This window comes from Sorex fumeus, unplaced genomic scaffold (genome assembly GCF_029834395.1).
Source record: "Sorex fumeus unplaced genomic scaffold, SorFum_2.1 ptg000008l, whole genome shotgun sequence".
Taxonomy (NCBI): Eukaryota; Metazoa; Chordata; class Mammalia; order Eulipotyphla; family Soricidae; genus Sorex; species Sorex fumeus.
Window position 1 is genome coordinate 9,269,813 of NW_026606065.1, and position 15,499 is coordinate 9,285,311.

Genomic DNA, 15,499 nt, shown 5'->3' on the forward strand with positions numbered 1-15,499 from the left:
TTTTCATTTATTTATTTATTTATTTATTTATGCTTTTTGGGTCACACCTGGCATTGCACAGGGGTTACTCCTGGCTCTGCACTCAGGAATTGCCCCTGGCGGTGCTCAGGGGACCATATGGGATGCAGGGAATGGAACCTGTGTCGGCCGCGTGCAAGGCAAATGCCCAACCCGCTGTGCTATCGCTCCAGGCCCTGATAAGAGTTTTAGAAGTACCATTTCATGTATTTTTTGTTTGTGTCTTGGGTCACACCAGGGGATGCTCACTGCTTACTCTTGGCTCTGTGCTCAGGGAATCCCCTTGTCAGTGCTCAGAGGGCAATTTGTGGTGTCAGGATAGAATCAGGGTCAGTGGAATGCAAGGCAAGGGCTATATTTTGCTCCTAAGCGTCAGTTAATTTTGTGTAACTCGGCTTTTTTAAGAGTTGGAGCACATGCTTTGCAGTTAGGAGCACTGGGTTCCATCTGATCCCTCGTACCACCTGGTCACTGAGTATCTCCTCTAGAAGCTTGAGTGGAGGATTTCCTTGAACTGAATGGATCTACTTAGGACCAATTTTATTTTATTTTTATTTATTTTGTTTTTTGGGGTCACACCCGGCGATGCACAGGGTTACTCCTGGCTCTGCACTCAGGAGTTATTCCTGGCGGTGTTCAGGGGACCATATAGGATGCTTGCAATCGAACCCAGGTCGGCCGAGTGCAAGGCAAACGCCCTACCAGCTGTGCCATCTCTCCAGCCCCTAGGACCAATTTTAAAGATGGTGTTGATGAGATTTTTGTTAGGTATGTTAACCCCTACACATGCACAAGCACAAGCATGAGTGTGTGTGTGTATGTGTGTGTGTGTGTGTGTATGTGCGTGTGTGCGTGTTTTCCTTTTCGTTTTATCTGTGCATTTTCTCTCTCAGCGCTTCTCAGTTTCACTTATTATTAAAATTTCACATATGTATTAAGTGGACATGAAAGAGTTGGTTACACAGTTCCTCCCCGTCTTAAGCTTTAAGGAGCCGATTTTACAACACAGACTATTTTCAGACGTGTAACGAAGCAAATAAAATATGTTGAGACATCCTTCCTGCTGGAGTTCAGGGTGAAAGCAGCCCTTGTCTGGTTTGGACAGTAGAGGGTTAATGATGAGGCAAGGCTGTCTGCAGAGATGAGCGATCTCCATTTCCTACTTTGAATGAATGACCTGCTTGCCAGGGCTAAGGTTTTTCTTGTTCATTTTATTCCTCTCGAAAACATAATTTTAAAGCTACCTCCTTATGGTTATAGTATTTTAAGAGCATTTAAAAAGTCTATAATAAGCTGGACAAGCCTAATAGAACTGCTTTAGTCATCAGCCTGTGACTGTAACACATCAGTGTTAAAAAAAAAATCCCGGAAGAAGTGGTCTCTCACTGAGAATTTCCCTGATAATTGTGATACACCTTTAAAAGCCTTTACCATTTCTCACAGTTCTCTGAGAAAGTCTAATTGAGGAGAATATTGCATTAGTGAATTGCTCTGCCCAAGACAAGTGCTGCTGGATTTTTTTTTCCTTCCAGATTTTAAAACCTAAGACCCCAATCACAGTCTGTAGTTAAGAGCTTCAAGTAAAAATTACCTCTGTAATGTGCAGAAGTCCTTAAAAGGGACTGCAGGTTTTCCCGCAATCTTTCACTGGGGGAGCAGAACTGTATCCACTGATAACCCAGCTGCCGAGGACCCGAGTAAAGCCGACTCCAAACTTCTCAGCTGTTGACAGGCTTGACTTGCTGAGAACACTGGTTAAATATAGCACGCGCGAGCTCAGTTCCTCAGCAAAGTCATTGCTCAGTCAGTGTTGTGAAGGGAGCCGAAGATGAGAGAAACCTAATCTCAGAACCCAACAACACCTAGCAACAGTTGAAAAAACTTTAAAACAAAAAAGTCTGGGCGGGAGATAGACGACAGCCTCCAATTTCTGCTGATCAGGATTTCAGGGAGAAGAAGCTGCTTTTCCCCCCTTCTCTTCTAACTCAGTTTCCTGCATGACTTCAGCTATTGGCTAGTCCTAGGAAAGAAAGTGGGAAAAGCTTTTTCCTGTGTATTCTTTTGGGCTGGATAGTTTTCCAGGACTCCAGTCTCTCTTGGGCTGTGTGACAAGCCACTGGGTTCTTCAAAGGATAAGCTACTTCCATAAAGGACATACCCTTGGTCAAACGGGCTGCCGGCAGGTAAGACCAAAATAAATAGCTACTTATTCGCTTACAGTTCTACTCCCACCAGAAAAGAGTTTTCTCTGACTCTGTCTGTTTCCTTTGATGTTTGTTTTTAAGCTCTGTTATCTTAGAACACATACGGGGTGGCGACAGTAATCAGTGTGAATTATTTTTTGAAAAAATTAGACACATCATCTTTTCTCAGTATTATCCTGAATCCTTTTTCAAGCACGATTGTTGCTATGTTTTAATATCCACTATTAAATATTTCTTTATTGTTTTTATTCTCCTTTGGCAGGTAACAGCAGTATGACACAGAACAATTTTATAGCTCATTTGACAGTTAGGGTGACTGTTCAGTGAAGGGAATATTCTCCCTAGAAGCAAAATAACTTTCCTTTATTGAAGCTAGCTTCGCAACTTGTGTGGTAAATCAGAGGAAAGTCCCACATGGTGTTTGTGTTGCTGGACTTTTGACTTGCCGCTTTTCGAGTTTCCTTTTGCCTAATTCTCTGATTACTCTAGTACACCTTGTGCTGCTTCTGATCTCATTACATTACAGTTACTCCAAATGCTTCTAACTAGACACAAAATATACCTGGTGTTAAGTTACTGCTTTTGTACTTGTTGAATATAAACTATTCAGGAGAATGTCATTTTTGTGTCCTTTTAAAAATAAACGGTGTCATTACTTGTGCAGACATAGAGGAGATTTAGACTTTGAAAATTAAAGTAGAATTTATAATAAAATTTATTTTGTTGCATGTATGAGTATTTACTATCGTGAGAAAGAAGTTCTCCTTTTATTTGTTAGTATTCTGTCTACCTTTCTATGAATTGCAGTGTAAGTTTACAAGACTTGCTTAGCGTGATCTAGTTCACACTGAAGCTAACAAAAGTTATGGCTTTCTATAGATATTGTGATTATTTCTGAAACCTGTGGTCTGTAGTTAGGTTGGATTAGCATAGAAAGATTATTCTTTTAAATGAACATGATAATTTCAATAAATATTCTAATCTTAGTATTACATCAAAAAATGATGCAGATGCTCTTTTTAAAAGAAATTAAGTCTATGATGTCAACTTAAAGAGTTTGCCCAAGACCAGTTTTGAACAAATTATTGACAAATAAGAACGTGCCAAACTTTTTCAGTAAATATTTCTATTTTAATAGAAACGAATTTAAACTTATATAGGTATTGCGTTCGTAATTTTGATTATATGATTAGTTTACTAAGTATATAACATTAATCCTATTGGCAAGTATACTTTGTATACTTCAGTTTACTTGGTGTCAAAGTAGGAAACTCCTGGTGCTTTGGTAAATACAACTTATCTTTGTAGTAAAAGAATTTAAAAAAAACTTGGAACTAAGTGTTTTACTTTAAAAAAAAATTTAATCACAGGAAGGGTCACATTATTGGCTTACGACTGTATGTGTAAGGCCAAAACCTAACATTAGTTCTAGACATTTTTTGTGTCTTTTGAAGTCAGCAGAACAATGTGCAGATAACTGAGTACAGCATTTGGCCCTGAGTGGAAAGTCTGATAAATTGAATGCTTGCTTATTGTCTTCATGGCTGTACATTTAAAGTAAAGAATATCTCAGGTTAGGCTTTGTGCTCTATTTATAAACAATTACGCTATTATGAGCGAAAGACTATGGTCTCCTATATACCTACATTTAAATTTTCGTGTTATTTTGGAATCTTTCTTATTTACCACAATAGTTGTTAGATTTCATTGCCATATCTCTTACCACAATAAAGTCTGTTCTTTTCACCTCCTGGATTAAACAACACCTTTTTCCTGCTCCCCCTTGCCGTCCAAGTCATCTTGCCTGTGTCTATGGGTGAATTTTACTGAAGCATTGTTAAACTTGTTTCTCTGCTCTTTGGGTATCTTCTGGGACTCCTAGTAGCTGCCGAACACCTAGTCTGGTTTTTTTGAAAACCTTCTATCATCTGGCACATACCTAACTTTTCCAGTCTTCGCTCTCACTAATCAACAAGTGTCCCGATGCTTCACATATTTCAGATCTGGGGCCATTTCCCAAACATATACACAGTAAATATTGGCCTGTTTCGTCCTGCCTGCTTCCCCCACCAGGGAAGAACCAGACCAGGCAGACCAGAGTGTTCCACTTTGACAACGATTTCTAAGACCAAATTTGTTTAGAATTAGGGAACATTTAAGCAGGGTTTGTATTTGTAACCAGAATATTTTTAAAGGGAATAGGTACAAATCTTCGTTTTAAACACTTAATTTTGAAGTTTTTCAGCCCTCTGGATATTGGTAATATTCTGCTAATATTTGTCACCAAATTTCTGTTAATGAGTTTGTAGAAAGGTACAATTCCAAGTGAGTTAAGAGTTAGAATTACGCTTTCTTAATGTCGTTAATAGACATTTTAAAGCAGAATTTAAAAAGTCTTATCTTTCCCTTGTTGTTGTTGTTGTTGTTTTCTTGCATTACCAGAAGTCGCACACTAAGATTTGAGGTGCTTGAACATGTGGTGTGTTGTGCCAGATATCACACACATTATGGCAGCATCAGGCATGCCAAATGCCTCTGGGATGGTACTATATGCCTGTGGGGTGTTGCTAGGGATTCAATTTTCAGCTTCATGTTTGCAGGCAGGTACTCTGCCATTGAACTATTTTCTGGTCGCCCAATTATTATTTATTTATTTAAATTTTTTAGTGAAACACCATGAAGTACGGTTGTAGATTTACAAATTTTTGTGCTTGGGTTTCAGTTATACAATGATCAAATACCCATCCCTCCACCAGTGCCCATTTCCCACCACCACGGATCCCAGTATCCCTCCCACCAACCATCCCCCCATCCCATCCTGCCTCTGTGGCAGGGCATTCCCTTTTGTTCTCTCTCTCCTATTGGATGTTGTGGTTTGCAAAAGAGGCAATGGGTGACAATCATGTTCGGTCTATAGTCTACTTTCAGCATGCTTCTCCCATCCTGGGAGGATCTTCCCAACACCCTTTATTTGGTGTTCCCTTCTCTATCTGAGCTCCCTTTTCCCCTCCAATTATTTTTTTGATCTAAAAAGTTTATCAAGAGAAGTCTCCACAGCTTTACTATGCACAGAAAATCACAAGTAATTATGAATATACTCATATACCTAAATATGGGGAAAATATGACTCTCAAGAGTTAAGTGGTTTGTATAAAGACTGTATATATACATGCATATCTTGTGATGTCTTAGACCTTTAAACACTATATAACTCCATATGCTTATCATCTTTTGGTGCCAGATTATATTATTAGTTATATATATTTTATTAAAGCATGGTTCTTTTTATTTATGAGTCCTGGATTAATACATGGCCTTGAACATTCAAATATTACATTCAATTTTTTTCTTCTAGATACTTAAAAAAGTGACATTTCTTATTCTTAAGTTTTTGGCTCGAGCGGGACCAGTAACGTCTCCATTGGAGACTTTGTTGTTACTGTGTCTGGCATATCGAATACTCTCGGTAGCTTGCCGGGCTCTCCGAGAGGGGCGGAGGAATCGAACTCGGGTCGGCCATGTTGGCCGCTTGTAAGGTGAACGCCCTACCCGCTGTGCTATCGGCAGGGGGAGGAGAGCCACATCCAGTGTTGTTCAGGGCTTACACCTGGCTCAGGGATCACTCCTGGTAAGACTTGGAGGACCATATTGGGTGTCAAGGACTGAGCCCGGGTCCCTGTGTGCAAGGCAAATAAATGCCTTACCGACCAAACTATCTCTCCATCCCCTTCATATTTTTCATTCCTCATGAAAATTTACTGTGTGATATAAAGCACAAATGATGATTTTTGAAGCAATTTTTTTTCTTTGCATTCAGCATTCATCAAATGAAAAACTTTGTTTTTGTATTATAAAATGGTGGAAAAGATTAAATTACTATCCTAATAACTGCTTAGCCAAAAGGTCTATGAGATTTTTCCATTGAAAATTTATATGAAAATTTCAATATATTCATTTAGTAATGATTATAGTTTTTACTTTTTTTTTTTGTTGTTTTGTTTTGGCGCTCTCTAGTCAGAAATCACTCTTGGTGGTGGTTGGGTGTAAAATCTTATCACACCGAAGGTTGTGTGTGTTCGTGGGCTCACTGGATGGCACTGTCTCACCTCCCGCGTTCAGTGCTCTTGAGCCACTGTGTGTGGCCTGGATCGGAACGGCTGTTGGCCAAGGGCAGATGGAAGAAGAAACGAGGGGGACAGGCCGGTCGATATCAATAGTAGTTTATTCCAATCCTCTTCACTCCTGTCTTTCTCTGCCTCCTTCTCTCCTGGGCCCCAAATCTGGAACCTCTCTCCTTCTGGCTCTGACTCTGGATTTCTGGAGCCCGAGCTCTCTCATTTCTGACCCCTTTTCCGAGCTTACGTCTTAGTTTATATAGCAGTCACATAAGGCGGTGACATAAAGGTGGGTTGAATATTGACAAATCAACAATGAGAGGTAAAACCACTCCTCCAGGAGATTAACTCAAAGACAAAAATCTCATCTAAAGAGATTACTCCAGATTACTAGGAGATCTGCTCAAGGGTGGGATCCTAACAAGGGTGTGTTCTTTCCTCAGCTAGTAATCTACTTAAATAGTTGTAGTAAATCTACTTCTAATATTTCTAGCAATGTCATTCTGTGTGAGCACAGTAAGAGACATAAACATCTCATTATACATTCCGCAGAGCTCAGGCCAGGTTAGTCTTCCTAGCCCTAACAAGGTCCTAGTCTCGTTGTTACTTACTTTGGACCATGACAACATTTGTCCATGATCATGCCCTCAATTTATAGTTGAGTATTGTGGCGCTTTGGCCTGGCCCATTTTGATGCCAGGGTAGTTCACAGCTTGCCCTGGGTCCATTCAGTCCATCGTCAGGACCCTGCTTTTGAGGTGCTAGGAACTAAGGGCAACTGAGTCAAGAAATCAGATGCCCAGGAGTAAATATTCAGAGTCAATCAACTCCCAAGTTACAAAGCATAACATTAACTGTCTTCCTGTGTCCACACAGAATGGACATTGCTTACAATACAAGTTCAGTGTCCTTAGATGGGTGTGACCTGATAAACCTAAGCTACCTGAGGAAGGACGAAAGAGTTATCCTACATTTGGGGAATCATATGGGATGCAGGGGTTGAAACCCCATCGGCTGTGTGCAAGGCAAACACCCTACCAGCTGTATTATCACTCTGACCCCTAAATTTTACTTATTCCTTAGAAGTTGAATTTTTGGGAACAATATACAGTTTTAACTAAAGGTCAATAAATTTTTATTTTTTGAGAGATGAATATTTCTTTATAAAACATGTTTCTTAATGAAACAAGATTTAATTGAGCTTGCTTATGTACATTTTTATTCATTTGTTTCATTTTATTTCCTGAAATAAGTGGGTTTTAGAAAAACATTATCATGGATTATGAAGGAATAAGCATGAGATAACTTTATCAGAAAAGTTTAAGAGAAAAAAAGGTGACAACTTTCAGGAAAGTATCATCTAAAACCTAGAAAAACACAAAAATTATTTATATACATTATCTTAGTATAAACATAGCAATAAGAACAAAAGTTTAATAGGATGGTGGGGAAATAGCTCAAAGGAGATAACCCTGCATGTATAGGTCCTGAGTTCTAATCCTGGCCCTGTATTACCCAAAATATTACCTGATTTAGTGCTAGTAGCCCTTAGCACCACAGATCTGGGGTCAATTATCACCAGGAATGATAATGAGAAGATCTGAGAGTATTGCTGGGAAGAACCCCTCCCCCCAAGTGAAATATTCAAAAGGCTCTTTGAAGAAACAGAAGGTAAATAATTATAGATATTAATGAAATTAATCACGATCACGATCACGACCACCCTGTTGTTCGTCGATTGCCTCGAGCAGGTGCCAGTAACGTCTTCTTCGTCCTAGCCCTGAGATTTTTTTTTTTTAAAGTGCCATATTCAAGGCTTTTTCAGGGTTAGGAGAATGAGACCCATCATTGTTACTGGTATTTGGCATATTGGGTATACCACGGGGAGTTTGCCAGACTCTGCCGTGTGGGCATGTTACATTTGGTAGCCTACCAGTTTGACCAAATTAGGAATGAGATGATAAGATGTCGCGCGGCCGCGAATGCGGCCGCGTGCTTCCGGGAGCTAAGTGTGATGATCTCTGGATCCTGGCCGTTGTTGGAGTTACACGGCAGTTGGTGGGTGTAACTGTCTCGTTACTGGCAGGTCCAGTCCAAAACTGTGCAGGCTTGGAGATCTCAGCCCCGGGTCCCTCACACCTGGGTTCCTCTGTCAGTTCTTTTATGCGTGAGGCTCATCCAAGTGTGTGGAGAGTGCTCCCAGCATGGCCTTGGCTGGGCCTCGGTGGTCTTCAGCTGTTGGGCCCTGGTGGAGACAGTCAGGCATAGGGTAGGAGACTCTGTCTTGTTCTCTCCCAGGAGCTGAGTGGTTCAGTAGAATGAAATTAATATATTTTATAAATGAAATCAATGGCAAAGGTAAAATACAACGGTTCCTTTATTTTTTTATTTTATTACTTTTTTTTTTTTTTTTTTTTTTGCTTTTTGGATCACACCTGGCGTTGCACAGGGATTACTCCTGGCTCATGCACTCAGGAATTATTCCTGGTGGAGCTCAAAGGACCACATGGGGTGATGGGACTAGAACCCGGATTAGTCGCATGCAATGCAAACCCCCTACCCACTGTGCTATCGCTCCAGACCCACAACAGTTCCTTTACATTGAAGTTGAAGTAGAACAATAAAGGTATGCTCATTGTTATGGAGGAGGCTAGTACCTAGGTAAGAGAGATAGCTTGGATACAGATTTTAACTACCGTGACCCTGAGCAAATCAGGCACTGTGCCCCGTTTCCTCATCTGTAAAGTGAGAGTAAAAATTCCATCTTCCTTAAAGAATTGTTTTAAAAATCAAGTGAGTAAACGAGTTCTTATCGTTACCAAACAGATTTTTCAGCAACTAGGCTTTTTCTTGCTTTATTTTATACCTCAAATGCAGTTAAATGTTTAATCTTTGTTGCACACAGGATTCTTGGATCCAGATATAGCATGTGAACTCAAGTTCGTAGATCACAGGGAAAGACAGAAGAATGTATTGTTTAAATTTGGAATCTTGTTTGGGACATATTTTGCTGCTGGGTACTCTAAGCAGACATAGTTTGAACACCAGCCAATAATTTAGCATGGAATTTATATTTCAACACCTCCCCCACTTATCACTCTGTAGTTTGCTGTCTTATAGAACTTCTAGTAAAAAAGGCAAAAAAATCACCCACAGAATAGACTGTTCTATGGTTTCTATATTTGCACTTGTAGATTAAGTGTGTTTATAAACAGTTCTTGGGTGTTTTTGTATGGGCAGTTTAACTGGGTAATACACAATAATGGAAACTTCCTCCTCCATGGAAGGATATGTTTTTTAATGTATCATTCTATATTTATTCCCTGGATGCTTTATTTTGTTTTACTAACTTAGTCACTGTCACTGTCACTGTCCTCCCGGTGTTCATCGATTTGCTCGAGCGGGCACCAGTAACATCTCACAACAAATTGTGAGACTTGTTGTTACTGTTTTTGTCATATTGAATACATCACAGGTAGCTTAACATGCTTTGCTGTGCGGGCAAGATACTCTTGGTAGCTTGCCGGGCTCTCCAAGAGGGATGAAGGAATCGAACCCTGGTTGGCCGCGTGCAAGGCAGACGCCCTACCCTCTGTGCTATAATAACAGATAAAAATGAAAAGACCAAAAAAGGTCATCTCCTGCTAGTGTCAACCTTACCAAGTGGAAATGAATTCTCGTTATTCACTACCCTTAATCCCATTTATTCTTCTTAAACATAACAGGAAAGTATATACCAAGGCAAACAAAAAATGTGTGTTGTCATAAAAAGTTGGAAGTGTCTGGAAGTTATGGGGTGCTTACTCTTCTGTAAGTTTAAAATGAGAAAAATATATGAAAGCAGGGAAGTTTCTTAGTAGCTTTAGTGCCAACAAATATGCAGAATAGTTAGAGTTTAGACCTGTCTCTCTCGCTTTATTTTTCCCAATGGAAAGAATGAGTTTCTAAGAAATAAGCCTGAGATTTATAGCTTCTTTTTGGCTTTTTTGGGTCACACCTGGTGATGCTCAGTGGTTACTCCTGGCTCTGCACCCAGGAATTACTACTGACCATGAGTGGGGGATCATATTGGATGCCGTGGATTGAACTCAGGTAGGTCATGTGCAAGGCACATGACCTATCTATACCAATACCTCTACTATCACTCTGGTCCAAGAGATTTGTAATTCTTTTTTTTTTGCAGTGACAAAGTTTTCATGATTGAGTTTTATTTTTTTGAGATTTGTAATTCTTATTCTCCAACAAAATCCTTATTGTAGGAGTAATGGGACAAGGGAGAGAAGAGAAAAATACAAGACAGAAAATTAGGAACAATGGGCTGGAGAATTAGCCAGTGGATAGGACATTTGCTTTGCACACAGCTAACCTGGATTCAATGCTTTACCATTCCTCATGGTCCCCTGTACACTGCCAGGAGTGACTCCTGAGTGCAGAGCCAGGAGTAAGCCCTGAGCATTGCTGGGTGTGGCCAAAAAAAAAAAATTCCTGCCTCTATAGGATGCAAAGGTGGTTTTAGGGGAAAAAACAAGACAGAAATCTCAGGAAAAGATAAAGGACAATGACTTTTTTAAATTTTTTAATTTTTTTTTACTTGATTGTTTAGTCTGTTCTTCAGCTAATCAGAAGAGGGGGAAGACTGCAAGCAAAATACAACTTTCCCTGTTGCGTGCAGTTGAGCAGTTTGGTTTCAAGGGCCTGGCAGCAAGGTGTAGTAAGGTCAAGGATGGATTGAGCATCCCGAGTTAGTTCTTTAGATGACGTGGCACAAAGCTAACTAGTTTCTGTGAGGTTTGTCTAAACCCCAGCAGTCTTGAAAAGTAAAAAGGCGGTCGATATTGCGTTTCCTTTTTTGGGAAATGGTGTCAGCATAGACTGTACTGTGTGATTTATGTTTCTCAGGTATGTGAAAGACATACTTAAAAGAAATTTTAAAGCAACTGCAGAATTTATCTCAAGTAACATGACTTTAACTGAGAATTTAAGGTTTAGGGATTCTTCAGTTTTCAGCTTTCTTGCTTCAAAACTTCCTTCACCCAAACCTAAATCATTATTATTTCATTTGTTTGAGACCTCATGTGGCTCTACTTAAAAAGAATCCTTTCTCCCACCTGTTTTTTCAATAATTACATTTGTCATCTACCTAAGTTATATTGAAGAAATGAATTATTTAGTATTTATTTTTATAAGGAAAAGGTGTAAGAAAACCACAAATGGTTATATCAAAATTGACCAATTTTACCTTCTTTAAAAAATAATTTGCTAAAGTTTTAAAGTCAAAAGACAATCTGTTCATTTTAAAGTTTTATTAATTTTATTTTTTTTACTGTATCACCATGAAATACGCAGTTACAAAGCTGTTCATGGTTAGGGTTTGCAATACAGATACTGTTTTTCCTTTACTTATTTTCAGCACACAGCTCTTATCCAGAGTGATCATTTGCAAAAGACAATCTTATTGAAAACAGGAGACTGCTGACATCACCAAGACAATTAAGTTACTGCCAACTTGCCTTGTTTATCTCAAAGATCTTTGAAAAAAAATAGGTTTTTACGCACACTCACACAAGCACATGAGTCATAGGTGAAACGGTAATAAAGATAAACAGACTTAATTTTTCTTTATATCTCTTTAATGTATTTAAGTCTTAAATAATTCATTTTAGATCTTGTTTCTTTTACTCTGGTGGCATAGCACAACAGGAAATAAAGGGGCATTGCTGAGTTCATAATGCTATTTCAGTGTGGCAGCCTGCGTCCATGAGGAAATGACACCCTAGGCCTGTATTTGGAGCCTTGCAGTTACTGTGACGACAACATACACTAATGGAAAACAAAGATGGTTTGCTCGCTGGGGTGAGCCAAGAAGGGTTTGCCAGCTCAGATTTTTCCTAATTATTCCATAAGTCTTGAAATGTGACACTGGAGGTATTCAAGGCTCTTTGTGTTTCATTAACTGTTTAGTAAGTGACACATGCTTGAAGACCAGCCTGGTATTTGGATGAGGGAGGGGCCACACACAAGCTTAACTTTCACAGGCTGCCTTGATAGATATCATCTTCTGGTTTGGACACCAGCAAACCATCTGTCTGTTACTTGTTCTGATCTCTAAGGAAGCCAGCTGCATAGAACATACTTTTCTAGGGTGCTTCAACTTTCGGTACCATATTTCCATTTTCTACATTCAATTCATTACATAGACCATTTTCTAGCATACAAGATGTTCCCACTAAAGACTGCATCAACCGAACCCAGTTTTCTTGGGGGGCATACCCAGGAGTGTTCAGGGCTTATTCCTGGAATGACTGAAGGCTATTGGGGTGCTGGGGATCAAAGATGGGTTGGTCGTGTGCAAGGCAAATGCTCTATCCACTGTACTATCACTCTGACCTCTGGACCCCAATTTTAATATAATTTATTGTATAATGATAATACTAGTAATAGGAGAGCATGTTATCTATATAGCATATGGATTATCTAGCTATATATAACACAGTACATGTAAATAATGATAATAGCTAGCATATACTGGAGATTATTCTGTGCTAGGCATTTTCCAAGAACTTTGTATAGCTATATAAAACTCTATTTAATTTCTCATAATGACTTTATGAGGACAATTTTACTAGTTTAGTTTTTCAATTTTATTTTATCCACGGTAATTTAAAGTTTTGCAAAACTGTCAATGGTTTGAGATATATAATATTCCAATACTAGATCTGCCACCATAGTGCCCATTGCCATCTACTGTTGTCTCAGGGTTTCCCTCTCTCCCCCAACCCCCCCACCTCACCATCCAGACTTCATTCCCCACTCTCCCCAATATCACTGCCCTGATAATCTTCATTTTGTTGACAAGTTATTAAATCTTGTTGCTTTGGGCCTTTTGTTGTTCCCTTTCTATATGAGAGAGCTCTTTCTGTTAACTGTCTCTCATCTTCTGACTGATTCCACTCAGTATGATACCACCAGCAGAAAATGTCATGATTTCATCCTTTCTTTTAGCTGAGTACTATTCCATTATATATGCATATACCATAGTTTCTTTATTATGTCATCTATTTTTTAACATTTGTATTGTTCCTAGGTCTTAGCTACTGTGAATAGAGGTAAAGTGAGTATATATTTTGATTAGAGTTTTTGGACTCTTGGGATTGGTCATATGGAAGCTCAAATCTTAGTTTTTTGAGAATCATCTATATTGTTTTCCAAAAAAACTGGACATTCCCACCAACAGTGGGTGAGGACTTTTAAGAGGACCATTGTTGTCTCTATTTAATGGATTAGAATAGTGAGAATTATAAAGAGTACATTTCCCAGTGGTAGATTTCTTCTTCCTTCTTCTTCTTCTTCTTCTTCTTCTTCTTCTTCTTCTTCTTCTTCTTCTTCTTCTTCTTCTTCTTCTTCTTCTTCTTCTTCTACTTCTTCTTCTTCTTCTTCTCCTCCTCCTCCTCCTCCTTCTCCTCCTCCTCCTCCTCTTCTCCTCCTCCTCCTCCTCCTCCTTCTTCTTCATCTTCATCTTCTTCTTCTTCTTCTTCTTCTTCTCCTCCTCCTTCTCCTCCTCCTCCTTCTTCTCCTTCTTCTTCTTCCTTTTCTTCCTCCTTCTCCTCCTCCTCCTCCTCCTCTTCCTCCTCCTCCTCCTCCTTCTTCTCCTTCTTCTTCCTCCTCCTCCTCCTCCTCCTCCTCCTCCTTCTTCTTCTTCTTCTTCTTCTTCTTCTTCTTCTTCTTCTTCTTCTTCTTCCTCTTCCTCTTCCTCTTCCTCTTCCTCTTCCTCTTCTTCTTCTTCTTCTTCTTCTTCTTCTTCTTCTTCTTCTTCTTCTTCTTCCTCTTCCTCTTCCTCTTCCTCTCTTCCCCTTCCTCTCTTTCCCTCCTTTGGGTATTGTGGTTTGTTGTACAGATACTGAAAGGTTACATGTACTATATCCCTTTACCTACTTTCAATACTCAGTTCTTGTCCAGAAGAAGAAAACTCTTAAGCCACTGCAGGGTTTTTTTTTATTACGTTGGGCTCTGTGACTGAGGATTGGTAAGGCACCCCTTGTGGATTCTTGGAGCAAGCTTTTTCAATTACCAAAAAGCCTTCAAACTGTGCAGTCTCGAAGGGTTTTGACTTCATGGACCTGTGCCTTTCCTCAAAGGAATGTCTGTTGATAGTTGCTAAATCTTCAGTGGAGTACCTTCCTGTACTTGGACATGTCCTTTTTGAATAACTTAGTAGCAAAACTCAGATAACAGAAGTTCACAAAAAATAGTGAAGCTTGTTTCTGCTTTTTTTTCAAAACTTTTTAAAAATCAAATCACTGTAAGATAGACCCTTACAAATCTGTTCATGATTAGATTTTAGTCATCCAGTGTTCCAACACCCTTCCCTCCACCAGTGTCCATTTCCCAGCACAAGTGTTCCTGGGTTCCCTCCCATCACGCCCCACCCTCCACTCCCTGCCTACCTCTATGGCAGGCGGAGAGCTCTATTCTTGTATTGTAGCATTTGAAATGTCTGAGTAAAAGAATTGTTTATTAAGTGTATCAGAGTCCTACAAAATACATGTTCTAGAAGTTGGTGTCACTATTCCTTGAAAAAAAAAATTGGTGCATTGGTGGAGTATGTATATTGGTGGGCGAAGGCAGTGAAGAAGACAAAAGTCTACATTCAATATAAGCACTTTTATTGGCTCTGAATGATTTTGTTCAGATAATTAGTTGTCTGTTTGATAGAAAGTTGTTCTTTCAGAAAAATAAAAAAAAAACCAAAACAACAGAGAACTTTCTACAGTTAAGAAAAATGTCACTTTGCATATCAGTGGTTTGTTTTTATGGTGCAATGACATGAGGATTTTTATTTGACTTATTTTCCCTTATTAATTCAGACTTTCTTTAGGTCCAGAGAGGTAACACAGGAGAAAAAGCACGTGCTTGCATGGTTTGCCAGACCTGGTTCCCTGAGCACCACCAATGGTCACTCTTAAGCACAGAGCCAGGCAAAGCTTCCAAGCACTGTTGGGTATGACCCAAACTTCCTTCCCTTAAAGCGTTTTCTTTAATCATGCTAATCGTCTATTTGGATTATTGGAAATTTTGAGTTCCTATTTTCATATATGACATTTAAGTTTGGGACTACCTGAAGTAAAACATGAAAAGTAATAATAAAAATTTTGAAGGAGCAGA

The 15,499-nt window shown here is 39.3% G+C and overlaps 1 protein-coding gene across 2 annotated transcripts in view; it reads left to right on the plus strand.

Annotated features, from left to right (window-relative positions):
• Positions 1-1,925: 1,925 nt before the first annotated feature.
• Positions 1,926-15,499, plus strand: part of FILIP1 (filamin A interacting protein 1) — a 209,354-nt gene continuing 195,780 nt past the window's right edge. For both annotated transcript variants that reach the window (XM_056109778.1, XM_056109777.1), the window contains exon 1: positions 1,926-2,201. The gene's annotated coding sequence lies outside the window, so the exon portion shown is untranslated. The remainder of the gene's footprint in view (positions 2,202-15,499) is intronic.